Source organism: Osmerus eperlanus, chromosome 5 (assembly GCF_963692335.1).
Source record: "Osmerus eperlanus chromosome 5, fOsmEpe2.1, whole genome shotgun sequence".
In the NCBI taxonomy this organism is placed as follows: domain Eukaryota; kingdom Metazoa; phylum Chordata; class Actinopteri; order Osmeriformes; family Osmeridae; genus Osmerus; species Osmerus eperlanus.
Window position 1 is genome coordinate 1270276 of NC_085022.1, and position 22756 is coordinate 1293031.

At 49.3% G+C, this 22756-nt stretch overlaps 1 protein-coding gene across 4 annotated transcripts in view; it reads left to right on the forward strand.

Moving 5' to 3' along the window:
* Positions 1 to 20654: 20654 nt before the first annotated feature.
* Positions 20655 to 22756, forward strand: part of phf21ab (PHD finger protein 21Ab) — a 31842-nt gene continuing 29740 nt past the window's right edge. For 2 of the 4 annotated variants that reach the window (XM_062460922.1, XM_062460926.1), the window contains exon 1: positions 20655 to 20906. The gene's annotated coding sequence lies outside the window, so the exon portion shown is untranslated. Of the gene's footprint in view, positions 20911 to 21473; positions 21520 to 22756 lie in introns of those variants that run through there. The other 2 variants (XM_062460924.1, XM_062460923.1) reach the window with 2 other exon arrangements.

Here is a 22756-nt window from a genome sequence, read left to right on the forward strand (position 1 = left end):
ACACCAGACACACACACTCCATGGTCACTCAGGAGCCAGGTGGCAGAGTGCTAGATGGCATTATCATATTACACCAGCTTGGTGATGACTGGGAACCTTCCAAACCAACCTACAGGTGTAACATCACCACCAGAGACCCACCAGAGACCCACCACAGACCCATCAGAGACTCACCAGAGACCCACCACAGACCCACCAGTGACCCATAACAGACCCACCAGAGACCCACCAGAGACCCACCACAGACCCATCAGAGACCCACCAGAGACCCACCAGAGACCCACCACAGACCCATCAGAGACCCACCAGAGACCCACCAGAGACCCACCACAGACCCATCAGAGACCCACCAGAGACCCACCACAGACCCACCAGTGACCCATAACAGACCCACCAGAGACCCACCAGAGACCCACCACAGACCCATCAGAGACCCACCAGAGACCCACCAGAGACCCACCAGAGACCCATCAGAGACCCACCAGAGACCCACCACAGACCCACCAGTGACCCATAACAGACCCATCAGAGACCCACCAGAGACCCACCAGAGACCCACCAGAGACTCACCAGAGACCCACCAGAAACTCACCAGAGACCCACCAGAGACCCACCAGAAACTCACCAGAGACCCACCAGAGACTCACCAGAGACCCACCAGAGACCCACCAGAGACTCACCAGAAACTCACCAGAGACCCACCAGAGACCCACCAACATGGTGGGTCTCTGGCATGGTTACTCCTGTCCTTGTATTTCAGGTAGCACTGCGTGCATCAGGGGCATGGATGGGGTGTGAGGGTTCTGGTGGACCAGTTAGTAGAATGGTACAGTAAAGGGCATTTTCTTTCGTTATTATCAGAGTCTCCTCAATATGTGTCTTCAGCGTCATACTAAACTAAATCGAGTGTCACAGAGTCACGACCCAAAACCAATGAAATGTCATTTCAGGTCAGAGTTTCAAGTTAGCAGAGCACCATTGAATGAAAAGACACACCGAGTTAGTCACCTCTTCAATATGCAAAAAAAGGTTGTGTTCTCTATCCACAGCGTAGACTAGGATGATTCACTTGTCAGGGGGGATAAGGACAGTGTGTTTTGACTCCCTGTACCACGCTGGCTGAGTGGAGAGACACAGATCCATGACTCCCTGTACCACGCTGGCTGAGTAGAGAAACACATATCCAACCACTTGTCATATCTGTCTGGGTCTCCCAGCATCATTTGCATCGCACTAAAATCTAATCAAATGATCTGTGCTCGGGTCAGCCTGCTTAGTTCAGGAACTACATAAAAGCAAACACGCACATGCAAATGAACACAAGCACACAGACACGCAACTGCAACCAGTAGTAGGAAGGTGTTACCTACGCCTGGCGTTGAGGTAAGTTTAACTTCCTATTTTTAGAAGCCATCTCTCCTTCCTCCTCCAGGGTAGAGCCATCTCTCCTTCCTCCTCCAGGGTAGAGCCATCTCTCCTTCCTCCTCCAGGGTAGAGCCATCTCTCCTTCCTCCTCCAGGGTAGAGCCATCTCTCCTTCCTCCTCCAGGGTAGAGCCATCTCTCCTTCCTCCTCCAGGGTAGAGCCATCTCTCCTTCCTCCTCCAGGGTAGAGCCATCTCTCCTTCCTCCTCCAGGGTAGAGCCATCTCTCCTTCCTCCTCCAGGGTAGAGCCATCTCTCCTTCCTCCTCCAGGGTAGAGCCATCTCTCCTTCCTCCTCCAGGGTAGAGCCATCTCTCCTTCCTCCTCCAGGGTAGAGCCATCTCTCCTTCCTCCTCCAGGGTAGAGCCATCTCTCCTTCCTCCTCCAGGGTAGAGCCATCTCTCCTTCCTCCTCCAGGGTAGAGCCATCTCATCCAGTAACCACAGTCACATTTGCACACCGATAAGCACATGCTTGCTCACTCACACGAATACACTCTCATGCTTTTTACAGGACAACAGATGATCAAGAGGACTTCGTACATGGTGTGTGTGCGTCAAACACCAGACTTCTCAGCCCAAACCTCTTCAAGTCTTTAGATGAATGATCTCATGATGGCACATATCGAGAGAACAACATGCACCAGGAAACACTCTGCTGTCATCTTCCAACAAAGACATATTTTTTACCTCCTGCAATAAAGTCCAAGATACTATTTATGACATTTTCTTCACAACTCTGTGAGTTAAACATATTATAAGAAAACTACGTCTTTGGAGTAAAACTGTAAACAGCCATGGCAGACTGGGGCCCTGGGGAGAGGAGGGCAGACTGGGGCCCTGGGGAGAGGAGGGCAGACTGGGGCCCTGGGGAGAGGAGGGCAGACTGGGGCCCTGGGGAGAGGAGGGCAGACTGGGGCCCTGGGGAGAGGAGGGCAGACTGGGGCCCTGGGGAGAGGAGGGCAGACTGGGGCCCTGGGGAGAGGAGGGCAGACTGGGGCCCTGGGGAGAGGAGGGCAGACTGGGGCCCTGGGGAGAGGAGGGCAGACTGGGGCCCTGGGGAGAGGAGGGCAGACTGGGGCCCTGGGGAGAGGAGGGCAGACTGGGGCCCTGGGGAGAGGAGGAATGCTCCTCACTGCTCCCTGGTTGGACGATAGCAAACATACTCACAAGTCTTCTTTAACCGCTGCAGGCTCGTATGGAATGCATTTTCATCTCAAATGATTTGTCCGCCATAAACGAACAAAAAGTCTTACTGCTGCTTCCGCTGAGCTGAAGGGACTGTTCATTTTCTAGTTATTAGCATACCGCGCTATCTAGATAACCTTCCTCTGCTAGATGTGTGTTCAGCGGCTTGAAGCAGAGATAAAATCAAGTCTCTGCATCATTAGAGAACCATGGCTTGATCCCACAGTGTCTATAACAGTGTGTAATCACCTGTTAACTCAGAACAGCTTTCTCCTCACACACTGTGGCATCACGAGAGGAGGTGTGGTACAGGGGCGCTATGTTTCCCTCTGTGAGTGGCTACCATGCCACAAGATGGCTGACGGGAGAACTACGCCTCCCAGAATGCACCACGCAGACAGGTGCCAATGCCTCAGTCCTCTGATTGAGGCGGGAGCTCAGGTGGGGGAGGGAGAGAGGACAAAAGGCTGGACACACACACAGCAAGCAGGAGAGAGCGTACCTGGCACAAACAGAGGTTGATGCCAGAGGAACTTTGAGTTGAGGATACCATTGGTAGGATCCAATGCGAGGAGCAACTTTTTGTGCTCAAAGTAATTTTATGTTTTGCTTCCTGACCTACGTTGTTTTGTTGGTGAATAAACCGGTTTGTTTGTTTGAACCCACTTTTGCTGCTCTATCCGGTTTGGACGCACTGCCCTACACCCCGCACCGTGGTCTAGCCTCTTATGATACCACAACTCCCATACAGATGTCATCTTATAGATGACCCCAGTACAGGACCCCACTGGTTACACTAATACTATGTTGGATGTTATACTGTTTTGGCACAACCAAGATTTTAAGTAAATGCATTTATAGTGTAACTATACTTTTGTAATACATGTCCAGTATTGTAGTGTATGGTGATGCTTATTGTGCTGTGAGGTGCATGCCAATACCCCGGCCAGGGCTCAACATTACTCTACCGTACACACAGTATCTGTCATGAAGCATCACACAAGCATCACACAGATGTGTTCACCTCCCTGCTTTCAGGCCAAACCAGTAGGTCAAGCCTTAATGCACTTCCATCATTGGAGTGATGTCATATGGATTATAAGACCTCCCTGTGATGATCTCAGCTCAGAAAGAAACATTTTTATAAATGACCTGGGCCAAACCCCCTCACATCCAGGACCCCCTCACATCCAGGACCCCCTCACATCCAGGACCCCCTCACATCCAGGACCCCCTCACATCCAGGACCCCCTCACATCCAGGACCCCCTCACATCCAGGACCCCCTCACATCCAGGACCCCCTCACATCCAGGACCCCCTCACATCCAGGACCCCCTCACATCCAGGACCCCCTCACATCCAGGACCCCCTCAGAGCCAGGACCCCCTCACATCCAGGACCCCCTCAGATCCAGGACCCCCTCACATCCAGGACCCCCTCACATCCAGGACCCCCTCACATCCAGGACCCCCTCACATCCAGGACCCCCTCAGATCCAGGACCCCCTCACATCCAGGACCCCCTCACATCCAGGACCCCCTCACATCCAGGACCCCCTCACATCCAGGACCCCCTCAGATCCAGGACCCCCTCACATCCAGGACCCCCTCACATCCAGGACCCCCTCACATCCAGGACCCCCTCACATCCAGGACCCCCTCACATCCAGGACCCCCTCACATCCAGGACCCCCTCACATCCAGGACCCCCTCACATCCAGGACCCCCTCAGAGCCAGGAGAGGGTCGTAAGGTGGTCTGGACATGCTGGGGGACACCTTGACCAGGACCCAGCCTGGTAGAAGGACGGCTGCTTGATGTGTGGGAGCTGTTGGTGCTAAGATGGATCTTTAATAGTCATCCTGCAATCAGAAGATGAACTACTGCTTTTAAAATGACTAAATGTAAAGGTCACTTCCTGTACTAAGGACAGGAAAAGTTTAAGTGGCTGCATGCTGGTTTCAATCAGACCTGCCATGATCATATTTACACAGTATCTTTGTTATACTGCCTATGCAAAACATATTTATCCTTTTACCAGACTACCAAACAGTTGAACAAGTTGAAGACAGTGTTGTGGAAACTGAGCAGGATTCTTCTGCATTGCTTAACAGACCACTTCCTACATGCTGTCATTTTGGGCGAGTTGACTGCTAATGACTTTAAACATTCAGAAGTGTTCTTCCTACTCCGTGCCCCTCCAGTCATTAAATGACGCAATCATGCAGACAGAAAATGCTGTTCTCTAGAACAGTGCTTCCATGTCACTGAGTCCAGGTGATCATCCTGGAGTACTGCGTTACAACGTGCATGGCCCCAACACCCAACCACTATCAACAGAGCAAACTCCATTGTAAAGACTTCAGAGTCGAACATATCCAACTTAAACTTCAAGATTGTGGAGAATCCTTCTAATCCTACACCCTCAACTGCTGCCAAGGTAGAGAAGAAACCACTGTACTGCCATCTCCATACCAGACCCACAGAGATCCAGGAAGTTACCGTATAGAAGGGTTTAGCACACAAAGCAAAAGCCTAAGGTGACATCCACCTGTTTTGGTCTAATTTTTAACTGGTTGTAGAGAAACGCAGCCCTGAAGGCCTCTCCCTCTGTCCTCCACCCTGAAGGCCTCTCCCTCTGTCCTCCACCCTGAAGGCCTCTCCCTCTGTCCTCCACCCTGAAGGCCTCTCCCTCTGTCCTCCACCCTGAAGGCCTCTCCCTCTGTCCTCCACCCTGAAGGCCTCTCCCTCTGTCCTCCACCCTGAAGGCCTCTCCCTCTGTCCTCCACCCTGAAGGCCTCTCCCTCTGTCCTCCACCCTGAAGGCCTCTCCCTCTGTCCTCCACCCTGAAGGCCTCTCCCTCTGTCCTCCACCCTGAAGGCCTCTCCCTCTGTCCTCCACCCTGAAGGCCTCTCCCTCTGTCCTCCACCCTGAAGGCCTCTCCCTCTGTCCTCCACCCTGAAGGCCTCTCCCTCTGTCCTCCACCCAGATCCTCTCAGATCACCGGAGACTGTCAGACTGAAGTCCCTTCTCTGCATCAGAGGGACTCCCAGAAGGTCCTAAAAATGACAGTTTTTAATTAATTGCTCTACCAATCCATTAAAGGCTGCTATATTTAGCAAACCACAGGAGATCGCAGCGAGATTAATGTAACTCCTGGATTAAATTTCAATATGCACTTGTTACCTTTGAATTCACAACATCTTGAGTATACGTTTCTAGGATCTCATATTGAAAGATTACAATATGGTGTTTGTGGTGGAAATTCTGACGATACTGTGTACTTTGAATAGTCAAGATGCCAGCTTAATACAATGTATTTATTATGTACGGTACATTAGCAAACAGAGCGCTCTGCGACCGGTCATAACAGAGGACATCAATTTTCAGGACATCAATATGATTACTGTCACATTCTTCTAACACAACGTGACAGCCGAAACCAAACTAAACCAAACGAAACCGGTCGAAACCAGCGGAAACCAGGCCCTGATGTCCTTCTCCAGGTCAGGGAGTCATAAACCTCAGTTAACCAATCCAAAAACCGTTAACCCTTAAATATGCTGTAAAGTGGAATTAAAAATGAGTTTTAAGTTCATCACACCACAGAAGAATGTGTTGTTAACTACCCATCCAAATTCGAATGAAAAAAAACACTGACAAGTATGTTAAATTAGAATTTGAAATCTTGAGAAAATCAGCAGTCTTCTCTGCTTGAGACTGGGGGGGCGTGTCGCCTGAAGGAGCTGAAGCTCCGCCTCCTCGAATTTATTGAATTTAGCAACAACAGCAACACTAGCTAAATCAATTGCAGATATCAGAACAGACCTACCTGCAGTCTCTGAGTGTTTTATGTGTTAATTACTTTGTCTTTGCATCGTACCAGCTGAGTAACAGAATGCAACCGTCTGTGATCTGACGTAGATAAGTTTCTGTGACGTAGATAGGTTGGGTTTTTCCCCGCCTATACAAAACCTGCACTGAAAACAGGACAGAAACTGTTCAACGGTCTAACTCCACATTTCAGTGCGACAACGTTTTAGAGCTTTGCACATGCTTTCAGGAACTCATGCTTTACAGCATATTTAAGTCACACCAGATTTCATGTCTCCAGATATACTCCCCCGTTCACACTAATTTCCATCGTATAGATAAAAAGGCCATATGAGATGCCTCACTGATCCTCCAAGGGGCAACCAATCCCACAAGGCAGTCAGCACCTTAGGTCAACAGATAGAAGGCCATCTAAATACTTCTGCTAACCCTTTACAACCTCTCAACCTTATCCCCCTTTCGACCTGACTTAAACTCGTCTCAGGACGTTAATGAACAAAGGAGCTTACAGATTACCACTTTAAAAAAACAAACATACATTGTACATGTGCCCTAAAAGTCTTTAAACATGTTTCAACTGAGACTGTAAGAGAAATTAAACTGTTGACTTGCTTGTTCACTGTCTGTTCCCACACGCACAGACCTGTGGCCCTAGTCCGGCTCCCTGGATGTTCTATAGAAGCCCAACTTGTCCCACATTACTGGTCATTTGAACATAGTGATTTTACTGGATCAATGATTTGGCCCTAGTGAATGGGTGCTGGAGAAGTTTGAAAGATACTGCTGTCCAATGAAAATAAAACTCTCACATCAACACATGTCGATGTCATGTCATACCCCAGTGACTACTATCAGTAGTTTGTGTTGCTGCCACTGGTATGAAACGAGCAGTTTTTAGACACGACACCACAGCAAGAATTACTAGGATACATCAAATGTAAAAAAAGTGCACAATGACTGGAACATACTGCAAACGTTCCATAACTGCTTTGTGTAGGTTGTGAGGCGGTGATTCAGAGGACACGTAACGCTTTCCTAAAGTGGCAGAGAGGTTGCTGCAGCGCGGAGGTAACACCGGAGACAGCTGAGCTTCCACACGGCTCACTCACCTCCTGCAGAACATGCTCAGTCCCGTGAAGGTCCTGCTGTGGGCACAGCGGGCAGGCGGGGCAGCGGACGGCAGCTCGGCGCTGGAGGAGGAGGAGGAGGAGGAGAGGGCAGAGTTGGAGGGGAAGGGGCTAGCTCCAGCTCCCTGCTCCCCCCCAGGAGTCTCCATGGCTGCTGGGTTGCTTCTCCCCGTGCTTCCTTCACACACAGCTCTCCTACGAGCCCTCCTCTCGGCTCTCGCAAGGCGCACAGTCCACACAGCCCCAGGCAGGGCAGCAATAAGCCATTACCGACAAAAAATCCTCAACAACTTACTGTGCTTCCCCCCAGCAGAAGGAGGAGGAGAACGTGAGGGGAAAAACAGGAAATTGACAATTACTCTTCAGTGTCTCTGTATAGTTTTTCACACATTTAGTTTTTCACACACGACCGCAAGTCACTGGTAACTTTCCCCAGGTCAACGGTTCACTCCTCCTCAGTTGTGATTGTCGGCAAGTCGCTCAGCTCTTCACCAGGAAGTGCACTCCTGTAGGGCTGCAGCTTTGAAAGTGTTTCTCCTGCGCTCCAGTCACACGCGAGCTGGGGGGAGGGTCTCCTAGCTGGCTTCCTCACCCTGCAACCCCCTCAAAGAGGAAGCCTCTCGCCCCCCTCGCCTGGTCATGTTTCCTGGACAAGCTGCTTGCTCTGTGCCTGCTTCTGGTTCTCCCACCACCAGAACACACACACACACACACTCTCTCTCTGGCTTACCCAATATGGGACAGCATCACCCAATCCAGGAAGTGTTGAACCCCAGCTGAAGCAACAAGACTCGCCTGCCCTTCCTACCTGTGGCTTCTCCTGCTCACACCTTCTCTCTCCTGCCTCCGTCATCCCTCTCTCTCGCTCATACTTTTATCTCCGCTCTGTTGCTCTCCCTCTCTTTCTCTCTGTCCCTCTCTCCTTCCTTCACGGTCTCTCCCATTGGCCGGGAGAGGGCTGTGTTCACGTTGCCACCTATTGGTGGATGAGGAAGGGAATGGGAAGGAATTTAACAAATTGTCTTCCCAGGTTGCAGTAGTGATACCCGTGAGGAGGTAGAATACACAGTCCACCCAGCAGTAGACTGGGCCTAACTACAGGTGCGCTACTCTGACATTATGGAGACCAAGGGTTTCAGTTTCAGACTGAACATGTTCAGACGTCTATTTATATTGAAAACTTTGACATTCTTTCTGTATGTCATAAAAAAAGAATGCTTGCAACCCATCATGGTCTCTCTAGCTGCATGTCTCCCTGCTGGTCCAGAGTGTCTCTAGCTGCATGTCTCCCTGCTGGTCCAGAGTGTCTCTAGCTGCATGTCTCCCTGCTGGTCCAGAGTGTCTCTAGCTGCATGTCTCCCTGCTGGTCCAGAGTGTCTCTAGCTGCATGTCTCCCTGCTGGTCCAGAGTGTCTCTAGCTGCATGTCTCCCTGCTGGTCCAGAGTGTCTCTAGCTGCATGTCTCCCTGCTGGTCCAGAGTGTCTCTAGCTGCATGTCTCCCTGCTGGTCCAGAGTGTCTCTAGCTGCATGTCTCCCTGCTGGTCCAGAGTGTCTCTAGCTAGCTGCATGTCTCCCTGCTGGTCCAGAGTGTCTCTAGCTGCATGTCTCCCTGCTGGTCCAGAGTGTCTCTGGCTGCATGTCTCCCTGCTGGTCCAGTGTCTCTAGCTGCATGTCTCCCTGCTGGTCCAGAGTGTCTCTGGCTGCATGTCTCCCTGCTGGTCCAGTGTCTCTAGCTGCATGTCTCCCTGCTGGTCCAGAGTGTCTCTGGCTGCATGTCTCCCTGCTGGTCCAGTGTCTCTAGCTGCATGTCTCCCTGCTGGTCCAGAGTGTCTCTAGCTGCATGTCTCCCTGCTGGTCCAGAGTGTCCCTAGCTGCATGTCTCCCTGCTGGTCCAGAGTGTCTCTAGCTAGCTGCATGTCTCCCTGCTGGTCCAGAGTGTCTCTAGCTGCATGTCTCCCTGCTGGTCCAGAGTGTCTCTAGCTAGCTGCATGTCTCCCTGCTGGTCCAGAGTGTCTCTAGCTGCATGTCTCCCTGCTGGTCCAGAGTCTTCCTCTCACTCAGATCACATTTCCAGCGTTCCTCTCGTGAGCCTCTACAACGTGCTCTCCCTCCTACGTCCCCTTTACATAAAGCCTGGTGAGGAGAGCCCACGCCATCCAGCCCAGCGTGAGCGAGCGTGAGGCCACAGCCAGGAGGAGAGCCCACGCCATCCAGCCCAGCGTGAGGACACAGCCAGGCGGAGAGATCCCGTGCCGGGGCCCACGCAGAGAGCAGCTCCACCAGCGTGTGGCCGCGGGACCCCCGGGCCCTCGCTGGGGGCAGGAGGGTCAGGGGCAAAGCGTGCTCTGAAGGAGGTGCCAAAGTTATTTTTTGACAGCTAATTAAAATGAGAGTTGCAGTGGGTGGTGTGTCGGTTCAGCGTGATGATGATGAGGATCGTAGTCTCACTTACCAATCGTTCTCTCTCTCTCTCTCTCCTCTCTCTCTCGTCTCTCTCTCTCTCTCTCTCTCTCTCTCTCTCTCCTCTCTCCTCTCTCTCTCTCTCTCTCTCTCTCTCTCTCTCTCTCTCTCTCTCTCTCTCTCTCTCTCTCTCTCTCTCTCTCTCTCTCTCTCTCTCTCTCTCTCTCTCTCTCTCTCTCTCTCTCTCTCTCTCTCTCTCTCTCTCTCTCCTCTCTCTCTCTCTCTCTCTCTCTGAAAATGTGCAGCTCTCATCTGGTTGTGCTATTCTTACATTTTGTGTCACCATCATTATTGCGTAACATCACAGAGGTTGTGCCCCTCCAGAGATGGTGTGGCGCCCAGTTTCCATGTGGATTAAAGGTTGTCATGGCAGCTAAACTGTCCCAGATTAAAGGCTGCCCAAAGATGTCAGAATTAGTACTGATGTTGATAGTTTCAGACATGTGATGAGGCTTCAGCTGGTTTTGACAACACACCTGATCAAGGCAGAGACCCAGGCTGTGACACACCTGATCAAGGCACAGACCCAGGCTGTGACACACCTGATCAAGGCAGGGACCCAGGCTGTGACACACTTGATCAAGGCAGAGACCCAGGCTGTGACACACCTGATCAAGGCAGGGACCCAGGCTGTGACACACCTGATCAAGGCAGAGACCCAGGCTGTGACACACCTGATCAAGGCAGGGACCCAGGCTGTGAAGGAGTTTTCCATTATGAGTGAGTGGGTGACCCTTATCTGGCAGTGTCTCACGCCATAACAAGCAGCAAAACAAAGAAGATGGCCTGCTGGAACAGCGGCAGAGCAGGCCTGCTGGAACAGCGGCAAAGCAGGCCTGCTGGAACAGCGGCAGAGCAGGCCAGCTGGAACAGCGGCAGAGCAGGCCAGCTGGAACAGCGGCAGAGCAGGACAGCTGGAACAGCGGCAGAGCAGGACTGCTGGAACAGCGGCAGAGCAGGCCTGCTGGAACAGCGGCAGAGCAGGACTGCTGGAACAGCGGCAGAGCAGGACTGCTGGCACAGCGGCAGAGCAGGCCAGCTGGAACAGCGGCAGAGCAGGCCAGCTGGAACAGCGGCAGAGCAGGACAGCTGGAACAGCGGCAGAGCAGGACTGCTGGAACAGCGGCAGAGCAGGCCTGCTGGAACAGCGGCAGAGCAGGACTGCTGGAACAGCGGCAGAGCAGGACTGCTGGCACAGCGGCAGAGCAGGACTGCTGGCACAGCGGCAGAGCAGGACTGCTGGAACAGCGGCAGAGCAGGACTGCTGGCACAGGTGTTGAGGGGCTGCTGTGTTCTGCTAGAAGGCCAGCGCAGCTACAACACAGCTTCTGGTCCATCACACGACAGGTGGAACAGGAACACCAGCTCCAGACGTTTGGGGGGCACGTCTGGCAAATGTCTGGGGGAAAAAGACACTCAAGATGGTTTGGGGCTCCATCTAGTGAAGACTTGGGGTAATTCACGCGTTGGGGATAACGTGTTAAGGCCAATTACGGTCTGCTTTCTTATTTAGTTTTCTGAGTCGAAAGCAAAATAAGATCTGAAAGCTAACGCCGGCAGCCTAAAGCCATGAAGCCAGTCAGACAGAAGCAGTCACTCTGACAGGACAGAATAAGAAGTTCCAACAGCCGAGCTAATAACCAAGCACGATAGTCTAACAGGGAGCTGCCTAGATGATTTGCTTTTACAGCAAGAAAAATCCATATAGTCTTTTTTATGTGTTAACACCCCCGCAGAAACCCACACAGATAGAAGAGACTAGAGAACGTAAGCACTTCACTGCAGCAGCAACGACACAAAGACTGGAAATATGTAGTAATGGTTAGGGGGTTAGGTTTGAGTCTGAACTATGTTCTCATGGATGGGTCAACGTCTTTACTATAAAAAATACTAAAATAATTTGAAAGTAGTAGGTATTAAATCAAGTCAGATAATAGAATGTGACAAACACACCTGTGACAAATTTGCGTGGCGGCTGTGGAAGCAAATCCCTTTTGTTTCTGCATGTCTAGACCAGATCTGTGATCCTTTGAGACGTCTTGTTAGACCAGATCTGTGATCCTTTGAGACGCCTTGTTAGACCAGATCTGTGATCCTTTGAGACGCCTTGTTAGACCAGATCAGTATCTCCTGGTGACAGAAAGGTCCAACAGCCAACAGGTCTATCCCTCACCCTAACCCTCACCCTCAAGAGAGCTCCAGGCGTGTAATCCTTCCCTTTTGACTTCTCTTATTAACAAACGTCCTCTTGTTTCTCAACAAATGCCTCCCTTAAAAAAGGTAATCTACCAGTACAAAATCATTTCTAGTTTCCTGTCTAGTGTAGTTTTAGAGAGAGACAGAGAGAGAGAAGGAGAGAGAGAGGGAGAGAGAGTAGAACTTCATTAATTCCTGGATGGAAAATCAACTGTTCAATCAACAGCAGAAATATCATCATCCACACAGCTCAGTAAGAATACAAAAAATACGTATATTTCGAAAGCTGCAACTGGCTGCTCTAGCATGACGCTCTAGCATGATGCCATCATCCGCCTTTTTGACCAACTTCCTTTCCGTCACATGGCCCAATCTGGTGATATGTGAAAGTGAGGATAAGGAATCCATTCAGACCGAGCGGCCGGGTGTTTAGCCTGTCTGGCACGTGGTCATGGGGGCTCTTGTTGTTGAGACGTGATCAATAGGCCATATTTCAGGGCCTCTGTGACAAGGCATGGGTTGGTTATGAGGGACCACATGAGTGTATCTGTGCCCTTGCCTGGCAGGGACTGGCTGTGTGTGTCTGCTGCTGTGTTCATCCCAACAGCAGCTCTATTTCAGTCGTGCCAGCTCCCAGCCTGGAGGCTACAGGGATGGAGGAGGGCTGGGTGGTTGTGCAACAGACAGCACCACAGTGCTGCAAACAGCCAGCGATATCTCAACACATCCGCACACACGGGCACGGACAACTATCCGTTCTGATGAGTCGATAAAGCAGAACCTTGTGGTGGTACAATCCCCTCCCGCCTTCACCCCCTCACCCCTGTCATCTGAAAGGCCGGCCAGGGGTTTCATGGTTTGACATTTTGTTTGTATTTTTTGTCATGAATTAGAACAATCGATTTGTTCTATTTCTGACCAGTTCCCTTCCAGTAAACTTGTCATCTCCCTGTCATGGCACAGCAGAGCAGTCGGCACAGCAGAGCAGCCAGCTCAGCCGGACACATCACACGTAACACAACCACCGTCTGCTGTGGGATGTTCTGACACCATCACAATGAGGGGGAAACTGAGAGGGAGCTGAAAACAGCTGCTGATGAAAACAGTCACTGCTGTTTGTGTGTTTCCTGGCTGTTCAACTCCAACCACATCAAACTGAACACAGCAGCATTATGCCATCAGAATCTGGCAACACACCACACAACTCTGGAAAGAACTTGTCATTGGTAAAGCTTATAAACTTATTACAACACATTACCAACATCTATTCTTAGATGATAATTGTACACGTATGTAGTAGCTGCACTCTGCCCACTGATACCAAACACATACTAAACATGTACTAGTATGTGCATACCCCCCCCCTCCGCCCCCTAAGTGTGCTGTGGAGTAGAGGAGCAGGGAGATGGAAGCTGCTGAATGTGGAGTAGAGGAGCAGGGAGATGGAAGCTGCTGAATGTGGAGTAGAGGAGCAGGGAGATGGAAGCTGCTGAATGTGGAGTAGAGGAGCAGGGAGATGGAAGCTGCTGAATGTGGAGTAGAGGAGCAGGGAGATGGAAGCTGCTGAATGTGGAGTAGAGGAGCAGGGAGATGGAAGCTGCTGAATGTGGAGTAGAGGAGCAGGGAGATGGAAGCTGCTGAATGTGGAGTAGAGGAGCAGGGAGATGGAAGCTGCTGAAGTACAGCTGTGTCCACCAGCGTGTGGGCTGAAGCATCAATCCACATCCCTCCCTCTCTCCCTCTCTCCCTCTCTCCCTGCCAAGCAGGCTGGATGCATAGCTGAACACCATTCTCATCAAGTCTTACGTAAGGACTGGCCCTCCAGGAGGGAGCAGGACTACCTGGGCCTCCAGGAGGGAGCAGGACTACCTGGGCCTCCAGGAGGGAGCATGACTACCTGGGCCTCCAGGAGGGAGCAGGACTACCTGGGCCTCCAGGAGGGAGCAGGACTACCTGGGCCTCCAGGAGGGAGCATGACTACCTGGGCCTCCAGGAGGGAGCAGGACTACCTGGGCCTCCAGGAGGGAGCAGGACTACCTGGGCCTCCAGGAGGGAGCAGGACTACCTGGGCCTCCAGGAGGGAGCAGGACTACCTGGGCCTCCAGGAGGGAGCAGGACTACCTGGGCCTCCAGGAGGGAGCATGACTACCTGGGCCTCCAGGAGGGAGCATGACTACCTGGGCCTCCAGGAGGGAGCATGACTACCTGGGCCTCCAGGAGGGAGCATGACTACCTGGGCCTCCAGGAGGGAGCATGACTACCTGGGCCTCCAGGAGGGAGCATGACTACCTGGGCCTCCAGGAGGGAGCATGACTACCTGGGCCTCCAGGAGGGAGCAGGACTACCAGGGCCTCCAGGAGGGAGCATGACTACCTGGGCCTCCAGGAGGGAGCAGGACTACCTGGGCCTCCAGGAGGGAGCATGACTACCTGGGCCTCCAGGAGGGAGCAGGACTACCTGGGCCTCCAGGAGGGAGCAGGACTACCTGGGCCTCCAGGAGGGAGCATGACTACCTGGGCCTCCAGGAGGGAGCATGACTACCTGGGCCTCCAGGAGGGAGCATGACTACCTGGGCCTCCAGGAGGGAGCAGGACTACCTGGGCCTCCAGGAGGGAGCAGGACTACCTGGGCCATAGTAGTTACTGATAAGGATCTCACTCAGATTTATTAGGATTCTCTCCTAATGCTTTTATAACATTGATACTACAGGTAGAAAAACCTCCAGGAGGGTGTGTGTTAATAATGACACGAATTTGAAGATCATTTTTTTCCACAGATCTACATTATAATTGTTTTCTTTTATCCAACACTTTTACAAACACACGTTTTGCCAGCTGGGTTTATTATTCTCTGAACTCTCAATCACGACAACCACCTGTCCTACTGGATGACCTGCTGAATCAGGCCCCATTCAGAGAGAGAAAGAGAGACAGGGAGACAGAGAGAGAGACAGGGAGACAGAGAGAGAGACAGGGAGACAGAGAGAGAGAGACAGGGAGACAGAGAGAGAGACAGGGAGACAGAGAGAGAGACAGGGAGACAGAGAGAGAGACAGGGAGACAGAGAGAGAGAGACAGGGAGACAGAGAGAGAGACAGGGAGACAGAGAGAGAGACAGGGAGAGAGACAGGGAGACAGAGAGAGAGACAGGGAGAGAGACAGGGAGACAGAGAGAGAGACAGAGAGAGACAGGGAGACAGAGAGAGAGACAGAGAGAGAGACAGGGAGAGAGACAGGGAGACAGAGAGAGAGACAGAGAGACAGGGAGACAGAGAGAGAGACAGGGAGAGAGACAGGGAGACAGAGAGAGAGACAGAGAGAGAGACAGGGAGTATGGTGCCAGGCAGCATAGGAGACGCTAAGTTCCTCAGTGAAGGAGCACACATGTGGAGAGCAGAGCTGGGGATAGTGGGACGTCTTGCATGGGTCATAGTACGGGTCCACACTTTCATGTCTTGTGAACAGGTTTACCTCAAACAAACCCTATACTGTATTAAATATATTTAATTACCTCCTTTTTCTGTTCAATAGAAAACCAAATGCACACTGCCATGTTATAAACACAGAAAGGAGTAGGGCAACTAAACAGCACCCCCAACTAAACCTCCCCACCCCCCCCCCCACACCCCTGCTCTCCTCCCCACCCCCCCCCACACCCCTGCTCTCCTCCCCACCCCCCCCCACACCCCTGCTCTCCCCCCCCCCCACACCCCTGCTCTCCCCCCCCCCCACCCCCCTGCTCTCCTCCCCACCCCCCCCCCCACACCCCTGCTCTCCTCCCCACCCCCCCCACCCCCCTGCTCTCCCCCCCCCCACACCCCTGCCCTCCTCCCCCCCCACACCCCTGCTCTCCCCCCCCCACACCCCTGCTCTCCACCCCCCCCACACCCCTGCTCTCCTCCCCCCCCACACCCCTGCTCTCCTCCCCCCCCACACCCCTGCTCTCCTCCCCACCCCCCCACCCACCCCTGCTCTCCTCCCCACACCCCCACCCACCCCTGCTCTCCTCCCCACCCCCCCCACCCACCCCTGCTCTCCTCCCCACCCCCCACACCCCTCTGAGGATCTAGCTGCAGGCCAGTCACCACCTCCAGACAGGAGGTCACTTCCTTTTATGAGTGCTCTTTAATGTTCCATCAGAAGCCCCTCGTTTGAGGCTCACCCTGCTGGAGCCGAGTCTGGTCTGGGCCCGGCTGATGAATTACACTCATCTGGGGGAGGTGCTTTGATGTGCCGAGCCCAGGTGCCTGGATAACCTCACACACCAGCTCAACCTCAATCAGCTCCTCTCCCTGACCACACCCCCTCCTCTCCCTGACCACACCCCCTCCTCTCCCTGACCACACCCCCTCCTCTCTCTGACCACACAACCTCGCTCCAGGGACGTGTTATGGGACCAACAAATTAAATAAAGGTGATGTAGAGCAGCCTGGAGTCCAGGCCCCTCTCTCTCTCCACTGTGTGGATCTCTCACATGGGTTTATCCCAGCTGTCTGCAGCATCCTCCAGGTCTTATATTTACTTTATATAATTTTAGCAATTCAGGAAGTCACCCAAAATGTAAGAGTATTTTCAAAAGCTAAAACCTGGTTTCACATTCAATTCCGACCACTCAGCTTCTTTTAGAACAACAAGCCCCAGCGGCAGGTTTCTCAGCTGGATGTGACCCCCCTGCTCCCCCCCCCTGCCCCCCCCCCTGCCCCCCCCTGCTCCCCCCCCCTGCTCCCGCCCCTGCCCTCACCTGCACCCCCCCCCTACCCCCCCCCCCCCACACACACTTTGTTCGATTCTCAAACCTGATTACATGGCAACAGTGAACACTGATTTCCTCCAAAGGACTGATTGGTCCTCTGTACCCACAGAACTCGGTGAGTCACTGATATCACCCGCTTTGGCTTCCTAGCAGCAGAACTGTCTCAAAAGAGAGCAATTTGGCAATTTATTATTTACTAAAGTATGCTCAACTTTCTAACTCACTATGGGTTTTTTTATCAACCATGAGTACATGAACCACATTTCATCAGTTTTAAGAATTAACTAAACTCTTATTTTCTAAGTATTATTGCTTCCCTAAAATCTAACTTTTCCACCATCCTGTATAAGCACATGCGCTTTTAAGGCATGAAAAGGTTTCTTGAACCAGGTGTGTTGATGCAGACACCCCACACACACCCTGCTCCCCCACACACACACAGGAAACAGCACACAGATGGCACCATGAAAGCGGTGAGGGGTTTGAAAAGAGCATGAACACACACACAGACATACGTGTGCACACGCACACACACAATCTGTTTAGTCAGAGTACATTTGCGTTTGACAATCTGAGGAAAAACAGCACTAAAACACAAGGCTCTTTTTCAAAAGACTGCAGGACACTGCTGAAACACAAGAAACGAATACAGAGATGACTCATAGTCCTATTGAAAGCAGCGCTGTAGCCTTAACATTATTAACTTTCCATAATGAGCACTGTAAAGGACTTTCAAAAGGATATTATTGTGTAAGTGGGAGATGATTGATTTGGTTGACTCTTCTGATGGCAGTTATGGAACAGAGACCACAGACAGATGCCTCCTAATCGGGTTAATGTGTGAACAGGATATCACTTGGGAGATGGTCACTTTTATAGGCCTACTGTACCTGCTAAGTTCCCGATATGGATACACTATTATGAGCAGAATAGTCGAGTTTCCATTCTATGGCACTACCGATTTTCCACCCCACCCTCTTGTATAAGGAAGTCAATTTGGAAACATAGAGGCTATACATAATAGGGAAGAACAATAACCGACTAAGCTAAAGTTGGCGTGAAAGATCGTTAAGTAAATATTAGTGAGTAAATTGTGGTCATTCATCAATTTTAAAACAATATCACGATTCGCGTCGACATCAGCCATTCCACTTCAAATTGTTCCCTTTCAAAAGTTTAAGCGTCAGTCTCGTGATTCTTGATTGCGTGTATTTTCGTTGACTAAAGGACGGCAGCCTAACCCCTAACCCCACAAGGTGCAGGACAGGACCTGGTACTGAATTACAGAATTTAGCCTACCTGTAGGAGAGCTGTTTTCGTAGGGCGAGGTGCATGAATTCGTTCTCCATCTGATTTTCTGTCTGTGTCATTCTGAAGGCTCCTTTCCGTACTTTACCGGACATGTTTCTCACAGAACTCTCCATATCTACGACCCCAATGTGTTGTCTGTCGCTCACAACATCCTCCTCTTCGATAATCTCCCCCAACCTCGTGCTCGCCATCTGTTGCTTGGACTTCAGTTTGTGTGGAGTAGAATACAGTGTCTAGTTTATCCGATCACACTTATTTAAACACCAAACAATTCCCAAAGCGACACGCGTGGCACTGTTGTCGCAGGCGCACTCTGTAATGAGCGCATATTCACATGAGCCCGCTATTGAACTAGTGAACATTCTGGGTAGATTGCCAACGCTTGTAAGGTATCCTTAAAAAAAATTAACATCATTTGTAAGATCAAGCCTTCCAAACTTGAGACCAACAACTACTTTAAACAGGTATAGATGGAAAACTACTATAAAGCCTACTTGTGAAATGTCACACTGCAGAGCTATTATGTAAATACAGAAATACACAGTTTTAAATATCCTATTTTGTTAACTAAGCAATATATTGGAGTACAGCTTTTCATATTTACTTATAAAATCACATTAGAAATCCTACTGTAGAGTGGCTGTGCAGCAATTCACAGATTTTAATCATACAGCGACATCTAGTGGTTCAACTGAGTGCTCTGGATTTTACCGGAATAAGGGATCCCATTCTTTTTGAAGAGGAAGCTAGAAAAAGCTACTGTCAAGAAGTTATTTCCAAGAGTTGGAAATAAACCCCACAATATTGATTTGCCATTTAGACTTTAGTAATTCAAACCTGCACAAATAGGCTAAATACCGCCATGGATGAAGACACTGATGTGAAAGAATATCTTCATCAGTTTATCCCTGTGTTCTCATGTCAGAAGTCTAGCCCATGACGACACCGGCGTCTGTTTAACAAAAAATGTAACGGTGACCTAAAACCTTCTGAGCTTATATGTTACTGTAGACCAAGTTGTCGTTACAAATATTAAGTTATTGGCCAAACCAATTAATAATGTGTGCATTTGACAGAGGGCAATATACCAAGGTAAATAATGTATGAATTGTTATTGTATCGTTCTTAGTTCAGAAATGTAAACACAAAAGAGGGCTGTTAACTGTTTGACCTCCACTGAACATGTCCAGGGAGTTTCAATAGGCAATTAGTGGGGGTGAATCGTTATTTGTTCTATTCACATCAATCAATACACAAGTAGGAAGGCCTCTATCTTGATACTGTTCTCCTGGGTTTCATCAGTACAGCACCTCTTCCAGCTTCTGGTTCTTATCTGGAAGAGAACTCCTAGTTACAGTGAAACACAACAGTTTTTCACTTTCTCTCAGCAAGAGAGACACACCTAGGCTGTCACATGCCCTTTGTTGTCAATCTTATTATTTTTTTTATGTCTTTATTTAACAGCCCTCTTTGACTGTTTTAAAGTGGAAATGTGTCCTGATAATGGTAAATATTTGTTTATAGGCTAAATACATACCGGTAATTTTTAAATATAGGCTCATTTAATTATCTGCTATCCTACTGATTGGGCAACTTAACTATCTCTGGCCGGGTTGTAGGCTACTATAGTGTGACAACAATGTTATAACAGTCACATTCTCTTAAGGTTGTCCTCGATTTTGCACGTGTCTCGCTATTTCACTAATGCATAGGCTATATATTTACATCCCCACTGCTGTTCTGTGTACAAAACATGGCGCGATGGATAAAGGCCGCTTGCCCACGCCTCAATCAGACTCTCTTACATCACCAGAAATCACGTGCAACGGTTCAGCATAACATTCTGTTATTAATGTAAAGACTTTTGTCAAGTCGACCTTTCAAATCACATGTATATGACAAGATAGGCGGGGTGTTTTATAATCGAAAAAATGAAAACAAGTGACGCAATTATTGATTACGAGGAAAGAATCGGGAAGGGTGCAGGATGGGGCCGTGGCAAGTCGAGACAGCAACAAATTGCTCCGCGTTCTTTTCGTTGAGTTGCATTGAGTGCTACTTCTCTAGATGAGTTTCACCGAGTTTACATCCGGGTTTTTTTCCCTAGGCAATGGGAGGCATAGTACCCATGTTCCTTAGGCAAAGTGAAATAAATTCGCCGCACCGTCACAAAAAATAGTTCGCTTCTCAAACACATTTTCTCTTCGTCTTGTGCATCGTATAGACTCCCAGTAGGTAACTTTAACAATATTATAATTCCCAATTGATCGATCAGATGTAAAAATATGACAATCGTCACATTTGTGAAATAGTTTTCTACCCCCTTTTCTCCCTCCTCTTGAGCGCAGTGATAAGTGTTGTGCTCAGGCTGTGGTGAATGAGATTGAAGAAGAGTTCTTGTTTTGTATCTCAGTTTCTCTCTTTTTTGACAAATTGAATTTAAACAAATTAGAAAATAGTACGGATATCTCATACTCTGCTGGGGAGACAGCGTTTGGACATTTGCATGATAATATTGTATCGGGGATTCGGTTGAGAGGTATTGGGTTGTTTGTAAATATTTATTTAATTAATTTCTGAGGAGAGGAGGACTGCTGCTGCTCAAGTGAGTAGAGGAGAGTAAGTACACATTGGGATCTTTTTATTATCATCCCAACTTTCATTTTCATCGTTTCTCTTCCCCTCTGTGTCTTTCACTCGTACGCCTGTATCGCATCGTGGTTTATTATAGAGAGAGTGGATGCCTTTTTTGCTCACTGCAATTTCTTATTATAGGAGTTGGGTGATATTCTCTAGCTAGCGAAGTGCACTGCTATTGGAGGGCAGCGGACGGAGAAAGGGGCCGATTCTAACTTGTAACCACCAGCTCGAGCTTGTTTGCGATAATTTCGTCAAATTACTTATTTAGACACTGGTCTGCGTTTTTAATTATTTCTTTTTACAAGCGATATTTAATATTAGCATTAATTAGCTTTGATGTAAGTTAGCTCGTAAGACAGTCCTCAATGTGGCTTTTGACAGCTAGCTAGCTCGCTAGCTCACGTTAGCTCAGTGGTGACAGACTCACTGCTGTGCCGTGAACGCTGCTCGCCCGTGCTCGACTACCACTAGCCGGTTATTTAGCTACTTGCTGCTAAGCGGCTATTCATTATCGTAGTTCTCAGGTAACATTTTATAGCCATCCGTACGATGGGAGAAAGTCCTAGTTTGAAATTAGTTGAGGATTAATAAAGTATGTGAAGACCCCATCACTCAAACCTCGCATGCACTAACTACATTCTACAAGGCAATTAGCTGGCCGATAGGAGCGAATGTAGAGTTGCGTGAGTGCTTGCATAGCGCAAGATGGCCATTATAGGACTCGCGTTAAAGAACGTTATAAACGATGTGTTTGAGCAATCGCAATACAATCCTGAAAGTACCACAGAGTATATTAACAACATTCTACGCACCCATGCATTTCCATCTGAAACTGTAGAATTTAAAATGTCATATGCATATGTAGGCTACAGGCCAATCGACGAGTAGGCTACTGATGCTGTAAGTTTTACCTAACTTATCATTTGACCCACAGCCCATGTGGCGCTTGATTAGCGAAAGTATTAAGGATCAAAGTCATATGGGTGAATCCTAATACGACCAATAGTCACTGTTTTTTTAAATGTGGCTTATTATAACATACGGTTTTTATTTGCATTACCATATCATAATAACAACACATGCATTAATCAAGAGTTTGTTTTAATCTTTAATATAGCAATATACAGAAAGTCCTAGATTCATATAAAGATAGTGTTGACTACCACTGTTTAACTGTTACACCTACTGAAAGGCCACATGCGTGCATGTGGTGGCATGATGTACTCCACTATCAGAGTAGCCTGTCAGTATACAGCATTACAAGACAGTGAGGTATCTATTGAAATAATATCAACATATCCGCTTTACTTTGCTGAATGTAGATGAAGGGCAGTCTGTTTCAAATCTCTTCCTCAGATTTAGAACAAAACTGGAATGTGGCTCAGTTAAAGTAGGCATTTGATTGAGTAGATTACTTGTATTTATTTATTTACTTCATTCTGCACTGGCTTTAAAAACAACCCCAAGGTAGAAAACAATATTAAGATCTTAATCTCTTAAAATCCCATGCGCTAGTCATAAACAATGATGACAATGTTGTCAGGATAAGGGTGGACTAGGTAGTGACTTCTGGATGTTTGTTGTCTGGACAGGTTGATAACTAGATTTAGCTGCACAGAATACAGATTACTGCTACTGTTCAGCATCATATTAGCATCAAGATTAAATTCATTTTCCAATTATAAACCAAGTTAATAGGGTTTTCACATTTGTCACTCTTCCTTGGTTTGTCCCTAAGCCTTTGTGCTGTAGAATGTCCAGGGGATTTTTTATGAAGTGACTCAAGCTTTAAATGACATGTCAGCTCATGAGAGACCCAGAGAGGAGGC